Source organism: Peromyscus leucopus, chromosome 6 (assembly GCF_004664715.2).
Source record: "Peromyscus leucopus breed LL Stock chromosome 6, UCI_PerLeu_2.1, whole genome shotgun sequence".
In the NCBI taxonomy this organism is placed as follows: Eukaryota; Metazoa; Chordata; class Mammalia; order Rodentia; family Cricetidae; genus Peromyscus; species Peromyscus leucopus.
In genome coordinates this window covers 68224250-68252195 of record NC_051068.1, presented here as the reverse complement: position 1 = coordinate 68252195, position 27946 = coordinate 68224250, and the positions used below count along the sequence as shown (strand labels likewise).

At 41.7% G+C, this 27946-nt stretch overlaps 1 protein-coding gene and 1 non-coding gene across 2 annotated transcripts in view; one reads left to right on the top strand and one right to left on the bottom strand.

Moving 5' to 3' along the window:
• Positions 1–27946, bottom strand: part of Gatad2b (GATA zinc finger domain containing 2B) — a 77521-nt gene that overhangs the window by 32421 nt on the left and 17154 nt on the right. The gene's annotated exons all lie outside the window — the stretch shown is intronic.
• On the top strand, positions 19371–19472 carry LOC114707964. The gene has a single exon (XR_003736729.1). It is a non-coding gene; the product is annotated as a U6 spliceosomal RNA (small nuclear RNA).

Sequence of the window (27946 nt, the reverse complement as noted above, 5' to 3'; positions counted from 1 at the left end):
AATTTGGCTGTAATCTGTCTGCTGAATCTCTCAATACTAAAAAATAACTGGGTTTGGGTTTTACACATCTGCTTTACTTTCATAATAATCCATCCAATGGGTTGGGGATTTAGCTCAGTGGCAGAGCGCTTGCCTAGCAAGCGCAAGGCCCTGGGTTCAGTCCTCAGCTCCAGAAGAAAAAAACAAGTCCATCCAAATTGGATAATAGCACTAATCCATACTATGTAAGAAAAAAAACTTTTTTCACAATAGCGGACAATGTTGACTAGGCTTGGTGGAACATAACTGTAATCCCATCTATTTGGGAGACTGAGAAAGCAGGGTCCCGAATTCAAAGCTAAGCAGCCTGGGTAACCAAAGCAAAATTAAAAGAAATAACTTTTTTTTAAAAAAGGGCTAGGCACTGGCAAGACAGCTCAGTAGTTAAGAGCACCTGAATTGGGTTCCTAGAATCCACATGGCAGCTTACAACTGTCTGTTCCAGGAGATCCAATGCTCTTTTCTATTTTCTAGCCTCTGCTGGCAGTGCATGCACACAATGCATTTACATGCTGCATGCAAATCACACATATACATAATAAATACATCTTTAAATAAACTTGAAGCTGGGTGGAGGTGGCACACACTTTTAATCCCAGCACTCGGGAGGCAGAGCCAGGCGGATCTCTGTGAGTAGAGGCCAGCCTGGGCTACCAAGTGAGTTCCAGGAAAGGCGCAAAGCTACACAGAGAAACCCTGTCTCGAATAAAATAAATAAATAAATAAATAAATGAATGAATGAATGAATAAATAAATAAATAAATATTTAAAAAGTGTGCGTGTTCAAGGTAGCACACACATGTACAATGGGGTGGGAACAATGCAGACTTATGTAGGGGCTGAAATGTAGGGTGATTACCATTTTTCTTTTACTTTATTTATTCATTTATTTATTTAAGACAGGGTCTCATAGATAAGCATGGCCTTGAAGCTGATACATATCATAGGATGACCTAACTACTGTTCCTCCTGTCTCAATCTACTTAGCTGTAGAATTACAGGCATGTTCCACAACATCCAGTTTATATATAGTGCTGGGAATTGAGTCCAGGGCTTCTTGCATGCTAGGCAAGCACTCTATCATTTGAGCTATATCCCTGTTTTTTCGAGAGAGGGTTTCTCTGTGTAGCTTTGGAGCCTTTCCTGGAACTCACTCTGTAGCCCAGGCTGGCCTTGAACTCACAGAGATCCGCCTGTCTCTGCCTTCCGTGTGCCATCACCACCTGACTAAATATTACTTTTAAATAAAAGGAAAACAAACTCTCCTTCATGTTTCATTCCATGGCACCAATAACAATGAGCACCAGTGAGAAAAAGCATAGAAGAATCTTTCAGACTGCTCCTGAAAATCACTTTTTCCTAAGTACATACAGAAGAAAGATTTCTAAGTAAAGTGCCTTCCAAGTGACATGTTGCCACAGTCAGATGTAAGAAAGTATACTCTAGCAGGAAGAAAAGTAACAGGTATGTGCCTGGGGACAAGAAAGATAGAGGGGATCAACATTTGAGCAAATGCTAGAATGGGCTAAGAAGAACACAAAAATCATTTCATTCTCACATTCCTATGGAGTTTGGATTATTCTCATTGTGTCAAACTGTGACTTAAAAAAAAATTACACACCACAAATGAGTGATAGGTCAAGTCTATATGCACTTCTAACAACCAGAACACTGTCCCTCTTCTCCCACATCAAGATTGTAAATGGCTTTCAACTCTCAGCCAATGGACACTCATGCTAAAGAGGATGCTCTTCTGTGCATTCTGCTTTGACAGTAAAAACTTAAGCCGTATTTGCCAATGATACTATTGTATCTATGATACATGAAGACAGCAATGTACATCACAGACCACACAGTCCCCAAATTTACTTTCATAATCAGACTAATAATGCTGTGGACTTCAAAACTGCATCTTTGGGAAAATAGCATGGGAAGGGATTGTGACAGGGACAAAGTAATCATTTAAACCTTAGAAAAGTCTCATACGCACGCACGCACGCACGCACGCACGCGCGCGCACACACACACACACACACACACACACACGCACACACGCACGCACGCACACAAAACTCCTGCCGGGCGGTGGTGGCGCACGCCTTTAATCCTAGCATTCGAGAGGCAGAGCCAGGCAGATCTCTGTGAGTTCGAGGCCAGCCTGGGCTACAGAGCGAAATCCAGGACAGGTACCAAAACTACACAGAGAAACCCTGTCTCAAAAAACAAAACAAAGAAAGAAAAGAAAGGAAAAAAGAAATTCTAGAAGCTTCTTCTTCACAAGGGCTAGAATTTGAAGGTTGTATAATTGCCTCTGACCAATTCACATATTTTAAGGGGATAAATATAATAATTAACCAAATGATGTGTCTCAATTGATCTTCAGATGTTAGTAAATCTTTGACCTCTACTTCCAAATTTCTACATAAAGAACTTGGGTATGGCTCAGCTGTTAGAGCACTTGGTAGTATATGCAAACCCTTATAGTTAATTCCTTGGGGGGGGGGACGGACGGACGGACGGGGGACGACGGAATGGGACATATGGACACACACACAAAACAAAAACAAAACCTTTCAATTAAATGAAACCATGTTTTCTACCAAACCAGAAACAATGTATTTTTCATGTCCTGGCAAAGACCACAGAATAATGGATTCCATCCTGCACCATTTCCCACCTACCCTAATGCAGACCAGATAGCTGAGCTCCTTCCAAGCTAACTAATGCTCTGAATTGCCAGCCATTCCCAGTAAGTAACTATGTACTTCCCAGGAATATAACCTCTCCATTTCATTTCCCTAAAGGAACTTAAACATATACAAACAAAACTGCAGAACAAATTCCTCAAATGGGGCTATAAAAGCCCCTAACAGAAAGCAAACTAGAGAAAAAACAAGTTTCATTTCAGAGTCTACAAGGAATTAAATTATCTCTAAATATACCATTTTAATGAGATGACTTTAGAGGTTGCTTCTATACCATCCTAGAAGTAGTAATCTCTGGAACTTAGCAATTGTCAGAGTGAAATATTGACAATTGCCCGAGAAAAGCACGGTACCAAGTGTGGGTCTATGAATGCTGTTTCTCACTAAGAAGAGATTTACTCAACAAGGAAACAGAAGAAATCACCCAGGTCTCTGTACAAGCTAGTAATACAAAGGACATAAGCCCAAAGTGCTGCTTATATTGTAACTGGCAAGGAGCTGGGTATGGTGACTCATGGCTGTAAACCTAGCACTGAGGAGGCTAAGGCAAGAGGATTGCTGTTAAGTTCTTGGCCAGCCTAGACTACATATGAGTTCCAGAATAAGCGGTGTCTCAAAAACACAACATAACACCATTACTTGGCAATGATATTGTGGTGGTTTAAATTAAGAATGCCCCCCATAGGCTCATAGATTTGAATATTTGATCACCAGGGAATGAGACTATTTGAAAGTATTGGGAGGTTTGGCATTGTTAAAAGAAGAGTGTCAACTGGGGTGGACTTTGAGGTTTCAGAAGCCTAAGCTAGTCCCATTGGATCTCTCTTCCCGCAGCCTGCAGATTTGGATGTAGAAATGTCAAGCTACTTCTCCAGCACCACGTCTGCCTGCATACTGCCTACGTGCTGCCAAGCTCCCTACCATGATGACAATGAACTAACCTTCTGAACTATAAGTCAGTCCCAATTAAATGCTTTCCCTTATAAGAGTTGCTATGGCTGGGTGGTTCATGCCTTTAATCCCAGCACTCAAGAGGCAGAGGCAGGTAGATCTCTGTGAGTTCAAGGCCAGCGTGGTCTACAGGGTAAGTTCCAGGACAACCAAGGCTACACAGAGAAACCCTGTCTCAAATAAAACAAGAGTTTCTGTGGTCATGGTGTCTCTTCACAGCAATAGAACAGTGACTAAGACATCAACCAACATAAAAATAAATGTGGTAGGCTGAGACTGTAGTTCATTGGCAGAGCACATGCACATCTAGCGCCATGGTTCTGATCCTTGGCACAGTAGAAGGGAGAAAAGAGATTTAACAAATCTGAGAAAATAACCTGGCACAAGTATAGAAGATATTGGCAGATTGCTACAAACATCACCAGTGTTGCTATAAGGTATCAAGCCTAAGTGAAGTACTAAGCCTAAAGATAAGTACAATTTATTAACTCTTCTGAGACAAATAGTACTTCTCCAAAATTAAGTGGACATAGAGGAAGCTGTTTTAGAATAAATCTGTCTTAGGTTCTTATGCAGACTATCTATCAATGGTCTTATTTAAATTGACACACACAGAAAATGATGGTTCTTTTTTCACAAAAACCTTACTCTCACCCCACTCCCTCCTTTTTCTCCATTATATATATTTTTCTTGAACTGAGTATGGATCAAACACCCATATTTGGGCAACTAACACCGAGGCATTAAGATTTCCCCAGAAGGTTTTATTTTTAATTACATGTATATGCCTGTGTCTATGTGGGGGTATGAGTACATGAATGCAGGTACCCATGGAAGCCAAAAGAAGGCATTGGATACCCTTGAGCTGGAGTTACAGGAGACTGTAAGGCACTTGTGTGGGTGCTAGGAACTGAACTCAAGCCCTCTGGAAGAGTAGTACGTGCTCTTAAACCGCTGAGCTGTCTCTCCAGACCGCTAAATGGCTTTTGTGACCATGACTTAAGGGAGAAAATAATTACGCAGAGTATTACCAGAAAGAACCTCAAGACCTTAAAGGACAGAACAGCTTTCAGTGGCTTTTCCTTGCTGTTTCAATTTAATAAAACTTAGACTTCTCTTTAGATTTTTTTGTTGTTTAAATTTTCTCTCCTGCCTCCCTCCCCAGGCCCTCTTTTAAGGTTTTTAATAGTTCATTATACCTTATTGCCTAGCCTCCATTTCACTCTCCTAACCAAACCTGTCTGTCCCAATCTTCTGTGAGCGGCCTCACTCCTATATGTGCATATACCACCACCCTTGACCCCTCACCATGCTTCTACATAAACACCATCGGATAAAACATAACCATAATAAAGTGTGTATTCTCCCAATCTCTTTTTCTTTTTTAGTTTTTTTGATCTCGCTCTGTAGATCAGGCTGGCCTCAAACTCACAGAGATCCACCAATTTCTCAATGATACTGCTGCTCACTGCCTATATTATAATTAACTTCCTGAACCAACAATATGGTTCAGTGGGTAAAGGGTACTTGGGACTAGCTTGCTGATTCCCAGGGCTCATGTGGTAGAAGAAAACTCAGCATGCTGTCCTCTGACTTCCACATGTGTACCACACTTCTCCAATGTTAAACAAAACAAAAAACAACAAAATAACTAAACTTCTCCACTAAAGCTCCATAAAATCTAAGGAAGGAAAAAAATATGCTTCCTATATGAATATACCTCTGGAAAAATTCTCCCAGTTCTACAATTCCATTTAGGTTGCTGCTACCTCAAGTGCCTGCCCTGCAGAACAACTGTCACTGTTTCTGGACAGACAGACAGACAGACACAGACACAGACACAGACACAGACACAGACACACACACACACACACACACACACAGACACAGACACACACACACACCTACCTCTTCCCTCCCTACCTCTTTAAATAAATGTTTTTATAACATTAACTTCTTAGCCAGGCAGTGGTGGTGCATACCTTTAATCCCAGCACTCAGTAGGCAGAGCCAGGTGGATCTCTGTGAGTTGGAGGCTAACCTGGTCTATAGAGCGAGTTCCAGACAGGGTCCAAAGCTACACAGAGAAACCCTGTCTCGAAGAAAAAACAAACAAACAAAAATAACTTCTGTATTTCATAGTAATGGAAATTGGCCACATCACTTTTTGGCTACAATATATTTCTTTCTCCCGCCCCCCCCTCTCCTCTCTAAGATTTAGTTATTTATTATATATTCAGTGTTCTGCCTGCATGTGTGCCTGCATACCAGAAGAGGACATCAGATCTCATTACAGATGGTTGTGAGCCACCATGTGGTTCCTGGGAATTGAACTCAGGACCTCTGGAGGAGCAGTCAGGGGTGTTCTTAACTGCTGAGGCATCTCTCCAGCCCCTGCAATAAATACATTTCATACCTAAGGCTAACCTCTTAACAGTGGAAAAAAGAAATGATGTAAACCACTTCCTGGCAGAGAAGGAAAAGAAGGTAGGCCAACTCCTCCATGTCTTTTCCCCTTCCCTTTTGGTTGAAACTCAGCTTGGATCTTTAAGAGAAGGACACAGGAGAGATGACTGAACATTTAAGAGCATTTACTGCTCTCCCAGAGGACCAGGGTTCAATCCCAGACCCACTTCAGATGGTCACAACCACTTATAATTCTAGCTCCAGGGCACATAACACCCTCTTCTGGCATCCTTAGACACTCACACGTGGCACACACAGTCACACATATGCACACACATTTACAAAAAAGGGGGACAGATGGACTGACAAGCCCTGGAATGTGTACTCCTCCTACTGGTAGTGGGAGAATCTGTCCTACCCCATCCTTCCCACCACCCGCCCAAACTTGTTGGGTATATAAATTCTTAAGCTCCATTCCAGACACGGGGAGACTGAAATTCTGGGGATGATAACTGTGTTCTTAAAACCCATCCAGGTGATTCTGATAAGCTCTAATACCCAAAACACATGGTTCTCAGGATCAGTAGAAAATTCAATGTAAAAGTAACTGGCATCTATAGATTACTGTATGGAACGAAAGTAACATGATGACTCACCCTGGGCATTACAAGAAAGAAATACTTGGGTTTTTTGGGGTTTTGTTTGTTTGTTTGTTTGTTTTGGTTTTTCCAGACATGGTTTCTCTGAGTATCCCTGGCAATCCTCAAAGTCAGAGAACTGCCTGCTTCTGCCTCCCAAGTGCTGGGACTAAAGGTATGCCCCCACCCCCACCCCCCAGTGAAATTCTTCTTTCTTGTTTGAGCCACAGCATTTTTGATTCTTTGGTCTCATGGTCTCTTTAAAAGAATACTCAAAGATCAAAGAAAAGCAGCACTCAACTGTAATCATGGTAACCTCAGAGGTGGAGGTAAGTGGATCAGGAGTTCAAAGTCAGCTCTAACTACATAGTAAGTTCAAGGACAGCCAGGGCTACGTGAGATCCTATCTCCTGTCACTCCTATCTCTTCCCAACAAAGGAAAGAACACTCTATTCAGAGGCTGGGGCTACAGCTTGGCAATAGAGCACATGCTCAGGAGTTACATGAAGGAAGTGTTTGCTCGGCTGGAAGTTCCAGCTCATTCCTGCGAAAGCCTCATTCCTCTCTCTCCAAACACTGCCTCAGAAAAATCTCCAACAAAGAAAAGGCACCAAAAACCCAGTTCCACATTCTTGGTGGCTGTGGCGGCCCAAGACCCTGCCTAAGCATACCATACTTGGGCACAAACTCAGCTTATGGAAGACAAGTCATCACCCCTCACCTACAGGGTATTTCAATACCCTGCTTTAGTTCAGACATGTGATTTCTCTTGCCCCTATCTCTGGGGGCTGCAGAATTGCTTTGCTCAAAATAAACCTGTTCTTTTACTTTTTCAATTCGGCTTGATCTGGCTTACCACGTCAGTGGAGAAATCTACTATCAAGGTATAGAAAACCTATTAGGAAGTGCTTAGCTCCACGAGGCATCCCCATCACAAACACCAAAACAGAAAACTGACCCAAAGGTACCTATAGAATGAACCCTGGCTTCTGACTGTCACTAAACCCCACCCGGTTCACAGTAATAAAAGTACAGCCACACACCACATCTTAGTTAATACACAGTGTGGTGGTTTAAAAAGACTCAGGTGTGTGAATGCTTGGCCCATAGGGAGTGGCACAGTTAGGAAGTGTGGCCTTGTTGGAAGAAGTGTGTCACTGTGACGGTGGGCTTTGAGATCTTCATGCAGGTAAAACATTTACACACATAAAGTAAAAGAAATAAATAAAAAGGTAATTTAAAACATCAAAGAACACCCCCATACTCCAGGCTAGAGACATGGGTCTGTACTTATGTGTCCAGCATGCACAAGGCCCTAGAGTCAATTCCTAGCACCAGGAGGCTCACAAATAGATACTGTTTGTACATTATAGCTAAAATAACCAGCAAGTTAGAAAAAGAATCAAACAACTTTTGTTTTGGTTTGGTTTTTCAAGATAGGGTTTCTCTGTGTAGCCTGACTATCTTGGAACTTGTTTTATAGACCAAGCTGGCCTTGAACTCACAGAGATCCTCCTCCTGTCTCTGCCTCCTCAATGCTGGAATTAAAGGCATGTGCCACCAGGCCAGGCACCTACTAGACCTTTAAAGAAGAGCTAACATTAGTAATTCTCAAATTGTTCCATAAAATAGAAAAGAAGCCATTCTTTGAAGCCAGTATTTTCCTGATACCAAAACCAGAAGCTTAACTAAAAAGGAAGGGAGAGAAGAAGGGAAAAGAAGAAAGTATCTATCTACAGGCCCAAGAGATGGCTTGGTGGATAAAGATGCTCGCTGTCCAGCCTGATGACCTGAGTCTGATCGATCCCCAGGGACCCAAGGAGAGAACTAAGTCCTCTGACCACCACGCATATACAAAGGAACTTGGGAGACTGAGCTGTAGCAAACTGGGGTGGGAAAATAACTAACTGGGGAATAAGCAGGCAGCCATTTTAGTCAATCCTGTGCTAAAACCTTAAAAATTTAACTTCAGACTAGGCAAGTAACTCAGTGGTAGAGTTCTCCTCCTCCCCCCCATCCCCAGAGCTAAGGACCAAACCCAAGGCCTTGCACTTGCTAGGCAAGCACTCTACCACTGAGCTAAATTAAAATCCCCAACCCCCCAGTGGTAGAGTTCTTATCCACCATGCACAAAGCCCTGTTTGATCTCCAATACGAATGAAAACAAAAAAGGTTAGGTGCTAAAAGGTGCAACTTCATATTACTTTCCTAACAAAAGAATTTTATTCCAAAATTCAAGACACCACAGACATTTAAATCTATGGCAAGAACAGAGATTTGTAAAACCAGACTCAGTAGTACATACCTGTAATCCCAATACTTGAAAGACAGAAGCAAAAGGATCACAAATTCAAGTCTAGCCTGGGAAACATAGTGAGTCTGAGTTTAGACTAGGCTATAGAGTGATGAGACCTTGACTGAAGGGGGGCGGGGGCGTGTAATTTTTTTTAAACAAAAAGATACAAGCGTTCCCAATCAATTAAGGAGTTTCTACACTGCAATCTAACAAACCCTTATTATAGGCTAAACCAGTTTAAGTTTCCTCCCACTCTAAAAGTCTCCCAATCCTTGTACATCAGTGCCACTATTCTGAAAAGTCAGATGGGAACAATAACAAACTCACATACATAAAAACCAACTGTAGTAGTGTTAACTTTTTTTGTTTGTTTGTTTTGTTTTTCGAGACAGGGTTTCTCTGTATAGCTTTGCGCCTTTCCTGGATCTCACTCTGTAGCCCAGGCTGGCCTCGAACTCACAGAGATCCGCCTAGCTTTGCCTCTCGAATGCTGGGATTAAAGGCATGCGCCACCACCACCCGGCTAGTGTAAACTTTTTATTGTTAACATACTTTCTCATTAACAAACAAAGCTACTTCCTATATAACACATACATACGAAGCAAACACACATAAATGCAAAAGAGTAGTGACAGAACTGTACTTTTGTTTTCTATTTTTCTTTCATTCATTTTTATTTGTTTGTTTTTCTAGGCAGGGTTTCTCTGTGCAGTTTTGGTGCCTGTCCTGGATCTCGCTCTGTAGACCCAGCTGGCCTCAAACTCACAGAGATCCGCCTGTCTCTGCCTCCTTAGTACTGGGATTAAAGGCATGCACAGCTGCCACCACCACCACTACCAACAACTGGCCTTGCCTCACCTTCTTAAAGTTACTATTGCCCCCGCGAATATATGGTTGCTACTATTTGTACACAGCAGTGCATTCTCTCTCATTTGCTGCAATACAAATACCTGCTGTTTTAGGACAGCAAAGAAAATATGTATGTGTGTCAAAAAGATATCTTCCTACACTCTAAGCCTCCTCCATCTCCTTGCCCACAGCACAAGCAAGCAGAGATGACGTAGACTTCCTTATATAAGAGCCTGTGATTTCCTAGACTGCAGGCCTTTCCCTTTGTGTTCTGTATATGCTTACACACACGAGAGCGCGCACATTCTCATTTCTTCTCACAACCCCCTGGCATGATGCCAGCACTCAGTCAGCTGGTTGATTCCATTCACAGAGCAGGATTGAAGCTAACATGTAAGGGGGAGTATCAGGGTAAGGGGAGCTAGAACCATCCTGCAGCAGACAAAAGACATTTTTTAAAATGAAGGAGGAAGGGGGGGTGCCTAGGAAGGAAGGCAGGAGGCTCAAGAGAAAACGAACCTTCACATGCTGCTTATAGCATACTGGAGCCAAAAACCGTTACCATTACAGCAAATGGATAAGGCAGAAGGTAAGAGGATCCAAACAGAAAAGATATTATTCCATAACAGATTTTAAAAAGCAACAGTGTTTTATTACTTCAATTCCACCAGAAACCACACAATCAGGAAACAGTTGTGAAGAACTCAAAAGAAATGCGTTTCTACTTTTAGATAAAGAAAAAAGGTGTGGTGGGGCGGAAAGACAGCTAAGGTACTTCTATAATTTCTACTCTCTCGCCTAGCTATCAAGAAAACTGGAGACAAAAAAAGAGGGACATACAAACAGAACAGGAGAGATGGATTTAGACTGCAGGTTTCCTTGCCCTCCTGGTGTGTGTGGGGTCCCTCACTCTCTTTCCTATTGTGTCTTTCCTATAGTAAAAGAAGCTCTCAGAGGTGGCCCCATGCAAAGCAGCCACAATGAGAGACCTGCACAAACCTGGTCTCCAATCCGGTACAATGCTGCCAATCACATGGCATAATGTTATATTAAACAAAAGAAACAGGGGGACGATTACTTTACCCATGATGCCTAGCGGAGCTAGGGAGCCAGCTGTAGCCGGTTTATAACCTCAGGACATGGGATTATCTCTTAATTTTAAGAAGTCGTTTGTGGTACAAAAGTCAGTTATTTTTCCCACCCTAACTACCCCCCCATTATTCTGGCCTACTGCCAAAGTTTGCCTTCATTCATGAGAGCTAGTTTCCTCTCAAAGCATGGTGCTTTAACTGTTTAGTTTCCAGAGTCAACATCCAAGACTACAAAAAAAAAAAAAAAAAAAAAACACCCCACAAAAATACTACACCAAGACACACTATCGACCTCCTTATTTAATTCCCCCTTACAACCACCACCCCACTACACTCAAACTCAAGATCTTCCTGACAGCATCTATGAGTACTAGATTACAGGAGTGTGCAAGTCAGACTCAAGCTAATTTTCTTCAACCTTACTTAAGTACTGTACGTAGCACAGGTACTAGTAAAGCAGCAGACATGGTCATCAAATTGAGATAGGGTTTCACTATATAGCTTTGGATATCCTGGAACTCACTATGTAGACCAGGGTGGCCTCAAACTCATAAAGATTAGCCTGCCTCTGCCTCAATGCTGGGATTAAATGCACATGCCACCACATCCAGCTCAAACTTTAAAAAAAAAAAAAAAAAGACAAAATCACACTATAGTCCAAACTGGCCTTGAACTGGCAGCAATCCTCAATCCAGCCTTAGCATACTGAATGCTAGAATTACAGGTGTTGGCCACCACACCCAGCTTCAATATTTTTTTTCCTGAAGCTGTCCTACAGGTAACAGCTGATGTAGCCCTATCAATTGACAAGATCTCAAACAATTGAAGCCAGATCTAACACAATCACACTCTTAAGTTTGGAGTTTTACTTTTAGTAGAGCTGATGTGATATAAATGTCATAAGTACTAGACAAGTACCCTACCACTGAGCTATACTCTCATCTGTCTTTTGTTTTTTTTTTTGTTTTTTTTTTTTTTTTTTTGTGTGTGTGTGTGTGTGTGTGTGTGTGTGTGTGTGTTGGGGTGTGCTGTGCTGTGCTGTGCTGTGGTGGTGGAGCTGGGAATTGAAAACTCAAAGCCTTGTACATGTTAGTTAAATGCACCTTCAGTTCTGTGAACAGTTTTTAGAAAGATTATTTTTATGTATAGGTATGTGTGCATGTCTGCATGAACTTGTGTCAAGGACAGAAGGCATGATTCCCCGGAGCTGTAGTTACAGGCCAGTGTGAGCTGCCTGATGTGGGTAGTGGGAACCAAAACAGGGTCCTCTGCAAAACAGAAAGAGCACTTAACCACTGAACCATCTCTCCAGTGCCCTCCCCCCCCCACACTTTAAAAATGGTTTATGCTGGGGCTGGATCCGTGGTTAAGAGCACTGGCTGCTCTTCCAGAGGACCCAGGTTCAATTCCCAGCACCCACATGGCATCTCACAGCTGTCTAACTCCAGTTCCAGTGGATCTGACACTCTCATGCAGGCAAACCACCAATATACATAAATTTAAAAAAAAAAAAAAAGTTATGCCCAAAGATGGAGTAATGGTTCAGCAGTTAAGAGCACTTACTGCTTTTGCAGTGGACCCAGGTTTGGTTCCTAGCATCCACACGGTGGTTCACAACCATCTGTAATTCTGGTTCCAGAGGATCCACACGCCTTCTGACCTCTGAGGGCTACTGCATATATATATATATATGTGTGTGTATATGTGTGTGTGTGTATATATATATATGTATATATATGGTGCAGATATACACTCAGACTCATACTTACATGAGCACGTGCGCACACACACACACACACACAAACACACAATATAAAAAAAATAAATAAAAATGGTTTATGCAGACTAGGGGTGTAGTTCTGTAAAAGCTATTTAAGAAGCCTAAATGTACTGGTGGTGGTGGCACATACCTTTAAACCCAGAACTCAGGAGGCAGAAGTAGGCAGATCTCTATGTGTGAGGTCAGCCTGGTCTACAGAGCTAGTTCCAGGACAGGCTCCAAAGCTACACAGAGAAACCCTATCTGGAAAAACCAAAAAAATTTGAGGTCCCTATATAGGGAATTAGAGGCTAGTCCTATCTTACAAGAACCCCTGTCTCCACCCCACACCCCCTGGCTGTCCTGGAACTTGCTCTGTACACTAGGCTGGCCTTGAACTCAGAGATCCACCTGCCTCTGCCTCTCGAGTGCTGGGATTAAAGGCATGCACCACCACCACACTGAAGCTCGCTCTTAGCTGAGGGTGTTCTAAGATCTTTGTCTATTCAAGAACTAAGACTTTAATAAGGAACAACAAGGGGTGAGTGCTTTTCAACTGATAAATACCATCAATATACTACAGCTCAAGAGTGCCTCATTTGATTCTGTAAAAATTAAAATACAATTACAAGACCTACATGAGAATCTCACAAAACTCTTATTTCTCCGCTAATAGTAAGGTTCTGAAAATAGTGAGTAAACAGAAAATTATACTCAAGAGATATTATTTTCTAAATCAATGGTTTCCAAAGCAATACATTAAACTTAAAATTTCAGAAAAACTGGAAAATGATGTATAGCTCATTGATACTGTTTACCTAGCATGTATAAGGAGGCCCAGGACTTGTCTCAGGAGGGCAGGAGACCAGGAAGAGAGAATGACTGATTTTTTCTCTGTGGAACCCTGATTAGGTTTGAACTCGGTATGTAGACTCAGAGATCTGGCTGCCTCTGCCTCCTGAGTGCTGGGATTTAAAGACAAGCACCACTGCTCCAGTCTAATTTTCTTATAGTTATGTGTATATTTGTGTATCTGCATGTAAGTTTGTGGACATGTATAGCATCCTGGAGGCTACATTGAGGGTGTCAGATCCTGGAACCTGAAGTTACAGGCAGTTATGAACCACACAATGTGGATGTTAGGCACCAAATTGGGTCCTCTGAAAAGTGATATAGCACTCTTAACCACTGAGCTATCCCTTCAGCCCCTCAGCAATTAAAACAAAAAATTTTGCATCTACAACAAGCTATCCACCAAGTGATTGATATTGTATGTCATGATAGGTTGCATTCAATAGGTCCTCATCACAGTTCAACCCTAGGTATTGCTCTCATTTAAGACAAGAGAGTGCACATATTCAATACCAGAATTCAGGAGGCACACACAAGCAGATCTCTGTGGGTCAAGGGCCAGCCTTGTCTATATAGCAAATTCCAAGCCAACCAGGGCTCCAGGAGACTCTATCTCAAAGGGACTTTCATATGGATATAAAAAGACTTACAGTCCTTAAAAAACAAAAACAAAACAAACAAACAAAAAAATGTAAGTAAGTTGGGGGAAGGACTGAGAGATAAGGCTTATTAACAGAGTCACTTACCAGGGCATGTGCCAGGCCCTGGTTCTAACTCCAGCATTCTGAGTACTTAAGTAAATAAAAAACGAGTAGCACTTTTTCTTTTTTTTTTTTTTTTGGGGGGGGGAGGGGTTCTCTGTGTAACAGAATCCTGGCTGGCCTCAAACTCAAGAAGTCCCCCTGCCTCTGCCTCCGAGAGTAGCACTTAAAAAAATAAAATAAAAGTAGTCTCCCTTAATGTGCTCACTCAATAAGCCTTAACATGCAGCTGGGGCTAAAGCTCAGTTGGCCGAGTATTTGCCTGGTCCTGCTTCAATCCCTAGCACCATGTAAACCGGGCACACTGTAATTCCAGCACCTGGAAGTAGAGACTTATCCTTCTATATCCTTCTCCCCACCCATCCCCGGAGCTGAGGACGGAACCCAGGGCCTTGAGCTTGCTAGGCAAGCACTCTACCACTGAGCTAAATCCCCAACCCCTCTACATGCTTCTATAGCGTGAGCTAGAGGACAGCCTGAGCTAAGAGGAACCCTGGCTGGAAACAACAACAAAAGGGTTTACAGGGCTAACAAGATGACTCAGAGATTAAGAGCATTGCAGCTCTTCCAGAGGATCCACATTCAGTTCCAAGCACCCACATGGTGGCTTACAACCATCTGTAACTCTAGTTCCAGGGAATCCAATGTCCTCTTCTGGTCTCTGAGGACACTAAGCATGCAAGTGCATAGACATAATGTAGGCAAAACACCCATATACATAAAATAATTTTTTAAATAGTTGGTCATACTCTACTCAATGACTTAATCACTGTATAGGAATAGAGAAATTATACTAGGTATATTTCATCTTTCATTTAATGTTTCTAAACCAGACCTTTCTATGAGGGAGTTTTCTTTCCCAAAGGAACTGAAGAATTCCCCTGTCAATTCCTAGAAAACAGAAACATGATGATCACCTACAACGTTAAAGTAGTTAACATATAAAATTATAATCAACCTTTCTAGGAGGCAAAACAACTCTAACAGAGCCCACAAGACAACTAACTAGAGTAGTCCTAAATTCTTGATCTCGTCTTATCCTTGTATTCAGTTTCCTATTGGTTCTGGGTGACCAGGAGCATGAACACCTAATTTCTTAATACTTGACTAATGACTTGCTCTCACTCTCTATTTCTTGTCCTCTATCTTTGTAAGGGCATCAAATTCTATTTTAGGGAAGTCACAAATGCTTACACTTGTATAACAACAGAATTCAACCCTTGGCTAAATGGGATGATGAATATCCATAATCCCAGCAACTGACAGAGATAAGGATTGTCATATGTTCCAATCCAGTTTGATCTACAAAGCACATTCCAGACAAATCAGACCTTCACAGTGAGATGCATCTCCAAAAAACAAAAGAGAGTCCAGTGAGATGGCTTAATGAGTAAAGGTTCTTGCCACCAAACCTGATAACCTGAGTTTTAGTGCTCAAACCCATATGATAGAAGGAGGGAACAGACGCCCACAAGTTGTCCTCAGATCTCCATGTGTGTTGTAGCAGGTGTACATGTATACACACGCACACATTTCTCCTCTCTTTCTCTCTCTCCTCTGCCTCTCTCTCCCCCTCCCTCCCTCTCCCTTCCCACCCCTCACAAAAACCAGAGAGATGGCTCAGGAGTTGAGAGTAATTGCTGCTCCTACAAGAAGATGGTGTTGGGGATTTAGCTCAGTGGTAGAGTGCTTACCTAGCAAGCACAAGGCCCTGGGTTCGGTCCTCAGCTCCAGAAAGAAAAAGAAAAAAAGAATGCCGAAGTCTAGTTCCCAGCCAGTTCCATAGGGATCCAACACCTCTGGCCTCCATGGACACTAGCACTCATGTGCACATTCTCAGGCACAGACATACACCAAATTAAAAATAAATCTAAACACCCCCCCCCCCAACTAAACCCAAACATCTGAATGTGCTAATGCTTGTTTGTCATCAACTAAGTACCACCTCAGACAGGGAAGTAGAAAAGGGACTTTTAGTAGCCATGTTATTACCACATCTTTAAACACTTGATTTTGCTTTGGTGTGGCATTCTTCTGTTGCTCTCTACCAAGACAGTATCTCTTCCTTGAAGTACAACTCTTGAGTTCTATGAACACCTTGAATTAGTGCTTCAGACATTGCACTCTACACCTTAATCTCTCTCAACTTTCACTTGTTGTGAAGGTTGTTCTTTGTCCTCTCCAAAGTCACTATAAAAGAAAAAAAAAAACAAAAAACCTACCTTCTATATATTGATGTTTTCTTAACCTTTTTTTTTTTGAGACAGGGTTTCTCTGTGTAACAGCTCGGTTGTCCTAGAACTCTTTATAGACCAGGCTGGCCCCAAATTCAGAGATCTGTCTGCCTCTGCCTCCCAAGTGTTGGGATTAAAGGTATGTGCCATTGCTGCTGCCACCACCCCCACGCCCCCACAATAAAATATATTTTAAAAAGCAAGCAAGATGGCTTAGTGGGTAAAGGCACTTGCCACCAAGTATGGGTTCAATCCCCAGATCTCCCACAAACTGTCCTCTGACCTCCACTTGCATGTAGTGGAAAGCATGCACCCACACAGACACACAGACACACATGTAAATATAAACAAAATAAAACTCACAGGGATTAGTGTCATAGGCCTGTCCTCTCAACAACTTAAGAGACTGAAAGTAAAAGAATCACAGGTTAAGGGTCTGCCTGGGTTATAGAGTGAATTCAAGGCCAGCCTATGTAAATTACTGAGCCCCTGTGTCAAAAAAAGAAAGAGAGAAGAGAGAGAGAGAGAGAGAGAGAGAGAGAGAGAGAGAGAAAGGAAGAAAAGAAAAGGAAAAAAATAATAAAAAGGGCAAAGGTCAATGACAGACCATTTGACTAGTATGAATGAGGCACTGGTACATATGTAGTACCAGAGAAAATAAATAAAAATCTATGCTGCTGAATTTGTGTCCCTTCAAAATATGTATTTTACAATATTTTCAACACTAAAATTCATTATAAAGAATGGTAATTTTGGCCGGGCAGTGGTGGCGCACGCCTTTAATCCCAGCACTTGGGAGGCAGAGGCAGGTGGATCTTTGTGAGTTCGAGGCCAGCCTGGTCTACAGAGCGAGATTCTAGAAAGGCGCAAAGCTACACAGAGAAACCCTGTCTCAGGGGAAAAAAGAAAAAGAAAAAGGAATGGCAATTTTGAAACTTGATACTAGGTATATGGAAATCATATTAGTCTAGATTTTAATATGTAATTGAAAGTTCTTTAGAGCATCAAGTTAAAAAAAGGTGGGGGAGTCCAGACTATCAGTAGAAAGATTTCAAAGCAGGAATATTCTGCCTCCAGAGAGGTGTCATTTTTTTTTTTTCTCACTGTAAACCCATGTTCAGGTTGTGAATTTTCTACCATATGTATGTAACACCTATCAAAAAAATGAGTAAGGGTGCTGGAGAGATGGCTCAGTGGTTAAGAGCACTGGTTGCTCTTCCAGAGAACCCAGATTCAATCCTAGCACCCACATGGCAGCTCACAACCATCTGTAACTCCAGTTCCAAGGGATTCAATGCCTTCTTTCTGGTCCTTGCAGGCACCAGGCACAGAATAGTACACAAACATACATGCAGAAAAAAATTCCCACATATATAAAATAAAAAATAATTTACATACATGTACACACACAAACACAGGCATGTTCACTTATTTTAACTGAGTAAAGCAGAGACAGGTGGATCTCTATGTTACAAATAAGCCTGGTCTACATAGTAAGTTCCAGGCCAGTCAAGGCTACATAGTGAAACTCCACCTCAAAACAAACAATTAGGTTTGGGGAGATTGCTCAGGGGCAATACACTTGCCCCATAACTGTTGTGGGATAATCTTTTTGTAGACTGTGAAACTGTGTCTCTGCCTAAAGCACCTTCTGATTGGTTTAATAAAAGAGCTGAGTGGCCAATAGCTAGGCAGGAAAGAATAGGAGGAACTTCCAGGAATCAAGAGGAACTTAGGAAGAATGTGAGGTGCATCGATTTCTCCAATCAGACACAAGAGGGAGTTGGATGTACAGAATGGATGAGTGGTAAAGAGTCACATGGCAGATTGTAGATTAATAGAAATAGGTTAATTTAAATTATAAGAGTTAGTTGGGAACAAGCCTACGCTAAGGCCAAGCTTGCATAATTAGTATGTCTCCATGTCATTGTTTGGGGGCTGGCAACTATTCCAAAGAAAGTCCGATTACACATAACCATGAAAACCTGAATTCAAATCCCCAGAACCCATGTAAAACCCAGGTAAAGTGAAGTGCATCTATAATCCCAGCACTCCTACAGCAAAAACAAGAAGCAATGACAGAAGGAGCCCTAGAAGCTCACTAGCCAGCTAGCCTAGCAAACAGTGACAAAACAACAAGAAGATTCTGTGCCACTTGACCCTGAAAGGTAACAACCACAAGGTTGTCCTCTGACCTCTACATTTGCTATGGCATGAAAGCATCTGCACAAGGGCCCTCCTTGCACACACATACACACCACACATATACACTGAACACACACACACATACATACACACACACACACACACACACACACACACACACACACACACACAATGAAAGCAATGGCCAGAGATTTCAAGCATAGCCAGGAGGGGCATAAAACATCAAAATAACCCAGATAAATAACAAGACTTAGCTCAGTAAAGACAACTGAAGATTGAAGATGAGAGGCCTAGGCCAAGCATGGCAGCACATGTCCTTAATTCCAGCATTTGGGAGGAGAGACAGGTGGATTTCTGGAAGTTCAAAGTCTGCCTGGTCTACAAACTGAGTTCTAAGACAGTATGGACCACATAAAAAAAAAAGATGAGCAACCTAGAAAGAATTACATAGCTGATAAAAACACATATGGCCCTGGATGGTGGTGGCGCACACCTTTAATCCCAGCACTCAGGAGGTAGAGCCAGGCAGATCTCTGAATTGGAGGCCAGCCTGGTCTACAGAGTGAGATCCAGGACAGGCACCAAAACTACACGGAGAAACCCTGTCTCAAAAAACCAAAGAGGTACTCGCTTCAGCAGCACATATACTAAAATTGGAACGATACAGAGAAGATGTACATGGCCCTTGTGCAAACACACAAATTCGTGAAGCGTTCCATATTAAAAACAAAACAACAACAACAAAAAAAAAAAAAAAAAAAAAAAAACAAAGAAAAAATATATGGCTGGCCAAAGGTTCAGTGACTAAAACGGCACAATCCTGATAACCAAAGTTTGATCCCCAGAACCCATAGCAAACAGTCTTTTATTTTTTAAATTAGACTTATTTACTTATTTATGTATATTTTGCCTACATATGTTTGTGTAGGATATGTGTGCTTAGTGCCCACAGTGGTCAGAAGAGGGCATCAGATCCCCCAGAACTAAAGTTATGGAGAATTGTGAACCACCATGTGGGTGTTGGGAACCAAACCAAATGCTCTTAACCACTGAGCCATCTCTCTAAGCCCTGGAAGAAAATATTTAAATTAAATTTTTAAAATGTATTTAAAATTCATTTACTTTTGGCTGGGTATGATGTTATACACCTTTAATCCCAGAACTTGAAAGGAGGAGGATCTCTGAATTTGAAGCCAGCCTGGTCTATTTAGTGGGATCCAAAACAGCCAGAACTACATAATGAGACTCTGTCTCAAACCACCAAAATAATAGTAAGTTAATAATAATATAAATAAAATTTATTCTTATTTTATGTGAATAGGTGTTTTGCCTGCATGTATATGTATGCCAGTTGCATGCAGTGCCCACAAAAGCCAGAAGAGGGTGCCTGATCTCCTGTAACTGGAATTAAAGATGGTTGTTAGCTGTCATGTGGGTGCTGGGAATCATCTTCTGGAAAAGCAGACAATGCTCATAACCACTAAACTATTTCTATTTACAACAATTAACTTGTAAGTGATCAAAAAATTTAAAATCAGAAGTGAGAGAGTTGGGCCAGAAAGATGGCTAAGTGTGAAAGGCGCTTACCACCATGCCTAATGATCAAATTTTGATCTCTGGAACCCACACTGGAAGGAAAGAAGAGACTCCTAAAAACTGTCCTCTGAGCCGGGGCAGTGGTGGTGGTGCACACCTTCAATCCCAGCACTCAGGAGGCAGAGTCAGGGGATCTCTGTGAGTTCCAGGCCAAGCCTGGGAAAAGCTCCAAAACTACGCAGAGAGAAACCCTGTCTCAAAAAAACAAAAACAAATTGTCCTCTGGCCTCCCACCACAAGCAGGCCATCACAGACATGCAGTTACACATAGTCATACACACACACTTTTAAGAAAAATTTTAAAAGGATGTAGATACTCCTCAATGTACAAGTAGTGCACATGCATACATGCAGCTCCTTACATACATAAAAATATATAATTTTTTTTTAATTTACTGTTCCTATCCAGGAGTATTACAAGAAAGAGTTTTTGGATGTCAAAACAGACCCAAGGTTAGAAGTATTATTTTATCCAGCAGCTTTGCAAGGAATCATCATATCCCACCCCCCAACCCAACTGACAGGGTGCTGGGATTAGAGGCGTGCATCACCACTGCCCAGATGGAACTTTATTGTAGTGAAGGAAAAATATAATCACAGCTAGGCATGGCATGGTGACTCAAACCACTTATAATCCAAGCACTAGAAATTGAAGCACGGGACTTGCTACAAGTTCAAGGCCATCCTGGGCTACAGTGAGTTCCAGACTAGCCTGGGCTATAGAGTAAAATTGCCTCAAAACACAACAAACAAAAAGAGTTTACTGGTAAGAGCTGCTCAAACACAGATTTTGTTTTGTTTCTTTGGGAAAGGTTGCTTTGTTCTGCTGAGCAGCCTTTCACTTTGTGTCCCAGATTGGCCTGAAATTCTCAATCCTTCTGTCTCAGCCTCCTGACTGGCTGGAATCACACAAATAGATTTTTGGTGAAGAGTTCCCACAAAAAAATTCCAAAAGCAGGTTGGTTTACAATAATTTAATGTATCAATTATTGTTATAATACTACAATGTGTTCTAGCCAGACAGAACAGTTTCAACCTCAGTCCTAGTAACTCAGAGGCTTTGCCTAGTAACTGGGAGTTCTTTGTTGTAGAAAGCTGTCCTTGGTACTCTGACTTTAGCAGAACCTCTGGCTTCTAGACACCAGATGACAACAGCACCAACAATTCTAGCTCTGAGAACAAAAAAGGTACCCTGGGGAGCTGGAGAGATAGTTTAGTGGTTAGGAACACTGACTGTTCTTTAAGAGGACCAGGGTTCAATTCCTAGCACCCACATGGAAGCTCACAACTGTCTGTAATTCCAGTTCCAAGGGACCTGACACCCATGTCAAAATATCAATGCACATAAAATAAAAAATAAATTTTTTAAAAAAAGGTCCCTTTCCCCCGTACAATACCAAATATCTACAGAAGGATAAACTCCTCCCAGATGAGAATCAGTCTATTAAACAACACTGACATCATTCTGCTCTCAAAAAATCAGGGGATATTTCATCCAACAATCTCAACCTTGCAAACGAACATGAATATTACCCAGAGGAGGCACTCCACAGTACAAATCATTAGCACATAGTATTTACATACCACAGCAAATTAAAACAGTGGTTCCCTTCTGGAGATATGAATGAGAAGAGAGGGAACATAAAGAGATTTCTGGGTTCAGTGAAAGAGCTCAGCAGATAAATGAATGTACTTGCTGCCAATAAGCCTGATGATACAACTTCAACCCCAGAAGGAGAATCCATTCCCAAGTTGTCCTCTAACCTCCACAAGCATAACATGGCATATGCATGCCTACCACACAAAGTAAATGAATAAACATAATTTTTAAAATAAAAAGATTTTGTGGAGAAGTAATATTCTGAATCTCTATCTAGGTAAATTTTTTTTTTCCTGTATGTACATTGTACCACAGGGACTGTTTTAACAAAATTTGAGCTGGGCATTGTAGTGCACACCTTTAATCCAGAAGGAGGCAAGAGGATCTCTGTGAATAATACAAAGTCAGCCTGATCTACATACTGAGTTCCAGGACAATCAGAACTATATGAGAGACTCCAGTCTCTGAAAAATAAATAAATAATTTTTTTGATAAGCAAGAGAATGACGAAAATAATGTATAGAACTGAGGATTCTAAAAAACAGAGGCTACATATCACTAGACATTTCTTAATATTTACCCCTGAAATTCAAGACAGTGGCAGTGTTCTGCTCCTCCCTTTCTTCATCCTCACAGCTCCAGTTACCTACTCTTTTTTTTTATGCAAAAAGTTTTTTAAGCTTGATGATCTCAGTCAGTATCAAGTATTCTGCTCATTTTCTAAAAGGCAGGGAAGAAGGGAGGGTGGGAATGCTAATTGGTTGAAATAATTTTGGGGGGAAAATTTAAAAAACTAAACCTAAAAAAGCACCTCTCAGAGTCAAATAAAGGAGACAATATAAAGCAGTGGTTCTCAACCCTCCTAGAGCTGTAACCCTTTAATATGACCCCCCCAACCAAAACATGATTCCACTGCTACTTCATAAGTGCAATTTTGCTACTGTTATGAATCGTAACGTAAATACCTGGATATGCAGGGTATCTGACATTAGACCATCAAGGGAGTAGAGAACCACAGTTGAGAACCACTGGTCTAAAGCAAAATTGAAACTAAAAAGGACAACAAACAGAATGACTCAAAGACCTTAAATAAAATATTGGGGGTTGGGGATTTAGCTCAGTGGTAGAGCGCTTGCTTATCTAGCAAGCGCAAGGCCCTGGGTTAGGTCCTCAGTTCCAGAGACAAAAAAAAAAAAAAAAAAAAGAAAGAAAGAAAGAAAGAAAAATATTTTCATAGACAAGAAATTCCCAACAGCAACTGAAATATTAACTTTTGAGAAATTCAGAAAAATCATGTTTTTCCATTTACAAATTCATAAATTTCATGCCAAGCACAGTGACACACAATCTCAGCACTGAGGATGCAGAGGCAGGTGGATCTCTGCGAGTTCTAAACCAGCCAAAGATACATAGTCAAACTCTTCTCAAAACAAAAACAAAATTCCCAAACATCCATAATTTCTTTTCTTTTTTTTTCTTTTTTTCGGTTTTTTGAGACAGGGTTTCTCTGTGTAGTTTTGGTACCTGTCCTGGATCTCGCTCTGTGAACTAGGCTGGCCTTGAACTCACAAAGACCCGCCTGGTTCTGCCTCCTGAGTGCTGGGATTAAAGGCGTGCGCCACCACCGTCTGACCAACACTCATAATTTCTTAAGCAAAAAAAAAAAAGCATTGGTCTTGACATAGAATGCTTTGTATTTGGGGCTGGAGAAATGGCTCAGTGGCTAAGAGCACTGGCTGCTCTTCCAGAGGACCAGGGGTTCAATTCCCAGCACCTACAAGGCAGCTCACAACTGTCTGTAACTCCTGTTCTAGGGGAATCCAACACTCTCATACAGACATACATGCAGACAAAATACCAATGTACATAAAAAAAAAAAAAGAAAAGAAAAAAAAGGTATAAAAAAAAAAAAAGAATGCATTTGTAGTACTGGGCTTGAACTACTACTGAGCTACATCTCCAGCCCTGTTCACTGCTTTTTATATCTAAAGTAACTTTGCGGGACTGGAGAGATGGCTCAGAGGTTAAGAACACTGGCTGTTCTTCCAGAGGTCCTGACTTCAATTCCCAGCAACCATAGTGTGGCTCACAACCATCTGTAATGAGATCTGGTTCCTTCTTCTGGCCTGCAGGGATACATGCAAAACAGAACACTGTATACATAATAAATAAATAAATCTTAAAAAAATTTAAAAAAAATAAAAAATAAAGTAACTTTGCTAAGATTCCTTTTTGCTACCTTATTTTCTTTTTGCTTTTTTCAAAACAGGGTTTCTCTGTATAGCCCTATCTGTGCTGGGACTCGTTGTAGAACAGGACGGCCTTAAATTCACAGAGACCCACCTGCCTCTGGCTCCCTGAGTGCTAGGACTAAAGGCATGTACCACCAGGTCTGGCTCTCATTTTCTTTTTATCTCCGTGTTTAACTTTCATTTGCATTTAATATAGTGGTTACTAATGATAACGACATTAATTTGTGTATTAACAAATCATATGTAGCTCTTCTATGAAAATTATTTCGTATTATTCCAATCAATAGGTCTAGAGAAAAGAAAAAATTATGACATAGCCAGGGGCTAGAGATGTAGATCAAATGGTAAAATGCCTAGCATGTACAAAAGCTTAGATTCCACCCCCAACTTGGCACAGCCAGGCATGGTGGTAAATTCCAAGGCTCTGTAAGTAGAGTAGAGGCAAGAGGATCAGAAGTTCAGGGTTATCTTCAGCCAGCATGGGATTCATCTTTTATTTTTTAAAACTAAACAGTACAGTATGTACCACAGTGCACAGGTGGAGGCCAGAAAGATACCTATTTAAAAATTCCAAAATCATGGAAAAATCAGGGATGGGAAGATGAGATAGCACCATTGATTAAGTTCAGTTAAAAGGTCCACTGCTCAGCGAGGGGGAGGGGGAGGGGGGGGGGGGGGGGGGGGAGGGGGAAGGGGAGGGGGAAGGGGAGGGGAAGGGGAGGGGGAAGAGGAGGGGAAGGGGAAGGGGAGGGGGAAGAGGAGGGGGAGGTGGTGGTGGTGGTGGTGGTGGGGTGGGGTGGTGGTGGTGGTGGTGGTGGTGGTGCAGGTGCATGCCTTTAATCCCAGCACTGGAAGGTAGAGGCAGGCAGACCTCTGTGAGTTCAAGGACAGCCTGGTCTACAGAGTGATTATAGGACAGCTAGGGCTATGCAGAGAAACTCTGTCTAAAAAAAACAAAATAGTAATAATAATAATAAAATAATAATGTGGAGATAAAGGGAGGGAGAAGATGTCAAGCAACAACATCTACTAATCTCTGCATTTTAAAAGGCTAGAACAATTAGTATATTTTTAAACATTTTTTTCACATATCCAGAAACCTGTATGCCAGGTTTGACTTTTTTAAAAATCAAAATCTCTATCAGGCATAGTGGCCTTTAACCGCAGCAGAGGCAGGGAGATCTCTGTGAGGTCATCCTGGTCTCCATAATGAATCTGATACCAGGCAGAGCCACACAATGAGACTGTGTCTCAGGAAAACAAACAAAGTTTTTTTTTTTGTTTTTTTTTTGTTTTTTTTTTAAATAAAGTTAAACTGCCAGTTTCCAAAGGCTTCCTTACACATCGGATAGTTATAAACAATGGGCAAAACTCATACTACTGCCATACAAGCCTAGAGACTGTAGTTTGATTCCTGGGGCCCGTAAGGGAAGAACTGATACCCCCAGCCAACATCATGGCACTCATGTACCTGGACTCACACACATAGATTCACACACACACACTAAAATTACTGAAATCTTAGTTCCCTCTTTTCCATGTCCTCAACTAAATCTAGAACACAATGCAATGTTGATGTGGTGACACAAGCCTGTGATCCTGCATTTGAGAGGTGGAGAAAGGAAGATTAGTTCAAGAGAAGCCTCAGCTGTTAAATTCTAGGCCAGCCTGGGCTACATCAGACTCAGTCTCAAAGTAAACTAAAAATAAAAAACTAAAAGCAAAAAGCAAAACAAAACAACTAAGAATCAGAGCTGGAGACATGGTTCATCAGTTAAGAGAGCACACCACTCACTGCACTTGCAGGACTGAATGTAACTCCCAGCATCCATGTCAGATGGCTCACTACTACCTAGAACTCCAGCTCCAGAGGAATCCAATGTCTCTGGCCTTTGCTGGCACCTATACTCACTGCACATACCCCACATAGACACATACTGAGATAACACATAATTTAAAAATAATACTTTTTATGCAATTATTCAAGTGTATGTCACCATGCCTCAGATTTTTTGTTTTCTTAAGATTTTGCTTCCTGTGATTCCATAATAAACCGTTTATTAAAAAAAAAAAAGAAGAAGAAGAAAGAAAGAAAGATTTTGCAGCTGGGTGGTGGCGGTGGCGGTGGTGCACACCTTTAATCCCAGCGCTTGGAAGCAGAGGTATCTCTGTGAGGTCAAGGCCAGCCTGGTCTACAGAATGAGTTCCAAGACAGTTGGGGCTGTTATGAAAAGAAACCTGTCTCGGAAAAAAAAATTTTTTTGCCAGGTGAAAAACCTTTAGTCCAAGTATTTGGGAGACAGAGGCAGATGAATCTCTGAGTTCAAGGCCAGCGTGACACAGAGAAATCCTGTCTCAAAAAACCAAAAGGAAAAAGATTATTATTTGTGTGTCTGTCTCTATGTGTGTCCACATGCCCATATGAAGGTGCTGTGGAAGCCAGTAGAGGGAGTAAGAGTGCCTGGAACTGAAATTACAGGCAGTTGTGAGCTGCTTATGGTGGTTGATGAGAACAGAACATGGGTCCTTCTACAGCAAACCCTCTTAACCACTAAGCCATATTTCCAGCCCCTTCTTTTTGCTTTACAAAGTTCTGTTTTTATATATATGGTATATATGTAAAATATCTCATTAGATCTAGATGTCAAATAAATCACCACTAGTATTCCTTAGAACCTTCAAGTTTCTTCAAGATGCCACTGCTTTTTCTATATTCCTGTCAACTGCAAAACACAGCTGTAAAAGGCCATTTTCCAATTATCCATATTCCTTGAAAGCTTTCAGTTCAGTATTAATACATTATACAAAGCCAAGTGGGAATGGCCACCAAAACAGAAGGTGAAGAGTTAAGTCCCAATTTAAAACATTCTAGAAAGGAGTGAGGTAAGCCAGCCATATGGATGACACTGATGATTCCAACAGTCAGGAGGCTGAGGTAAGAGGAGCATGAATTCAAAAACAGTCTAGGTGTGGCCAGCAAGACAGCTGCTGGTAAGCCTGATGACCTGAGTTCAAGACCCAAAACTCTGGAAGAAGACAATCAATTCCTACAAGTTTGTCCTATGACCTCCACACAAGTACATACCTGCTGAGGGATGTTCTGTATGTTCTGTGGGAGCCTGTTCTTGGGTTCCTCATGGCTTTACCCAGCAGGTCCACATAGAGGATGATTAGGACCACGGGCCTGAGTGCAGGTGTCTGAGATGATCTGCACTTGGCTGTGCTGGCGGATGGTCTGTATGGCAAATGTGTTGCTCTGATTGGTCAATAAATAAAACCTGATTGGCCGTGGCTAGGCAGGATGTATAGGCGGGACTAACAGAGAAGAGAAATAAAAGATCAGGAAGGCAGAAGGAGTCACTGCCAGCCGCCCGCCAGGACAAGCAACATGTGAAAATGCCGGTAAGCCACGAGCCGCGTGGCAAGGTATAGATTTATGGAAATGGGTTAATTTAAGATATAAGAACAGTTAGCAAGAAGCCCGCCACGGCCATACAGTTTGAAGCAAAATAAGTCTCTGTGTTTACTTGGTTGGGTCTGAGCGGCTGTGGGACTGGCGGGTGACAAAGATTTGTTCTGATTGTGGGCCAGGCAGGAAAACTCTAGCTACACATACCCTGCCCCACTCAACTAAATAAATGAAGGGGGGGGGGGACAAAACCTAAAAGAACTAAAAGAATCTGGACTGTGTGGATATAGTAAAACCCTGTATCAAGGAGTTGGAGAGATGGCTCAGTGGTTAAGAGCACTA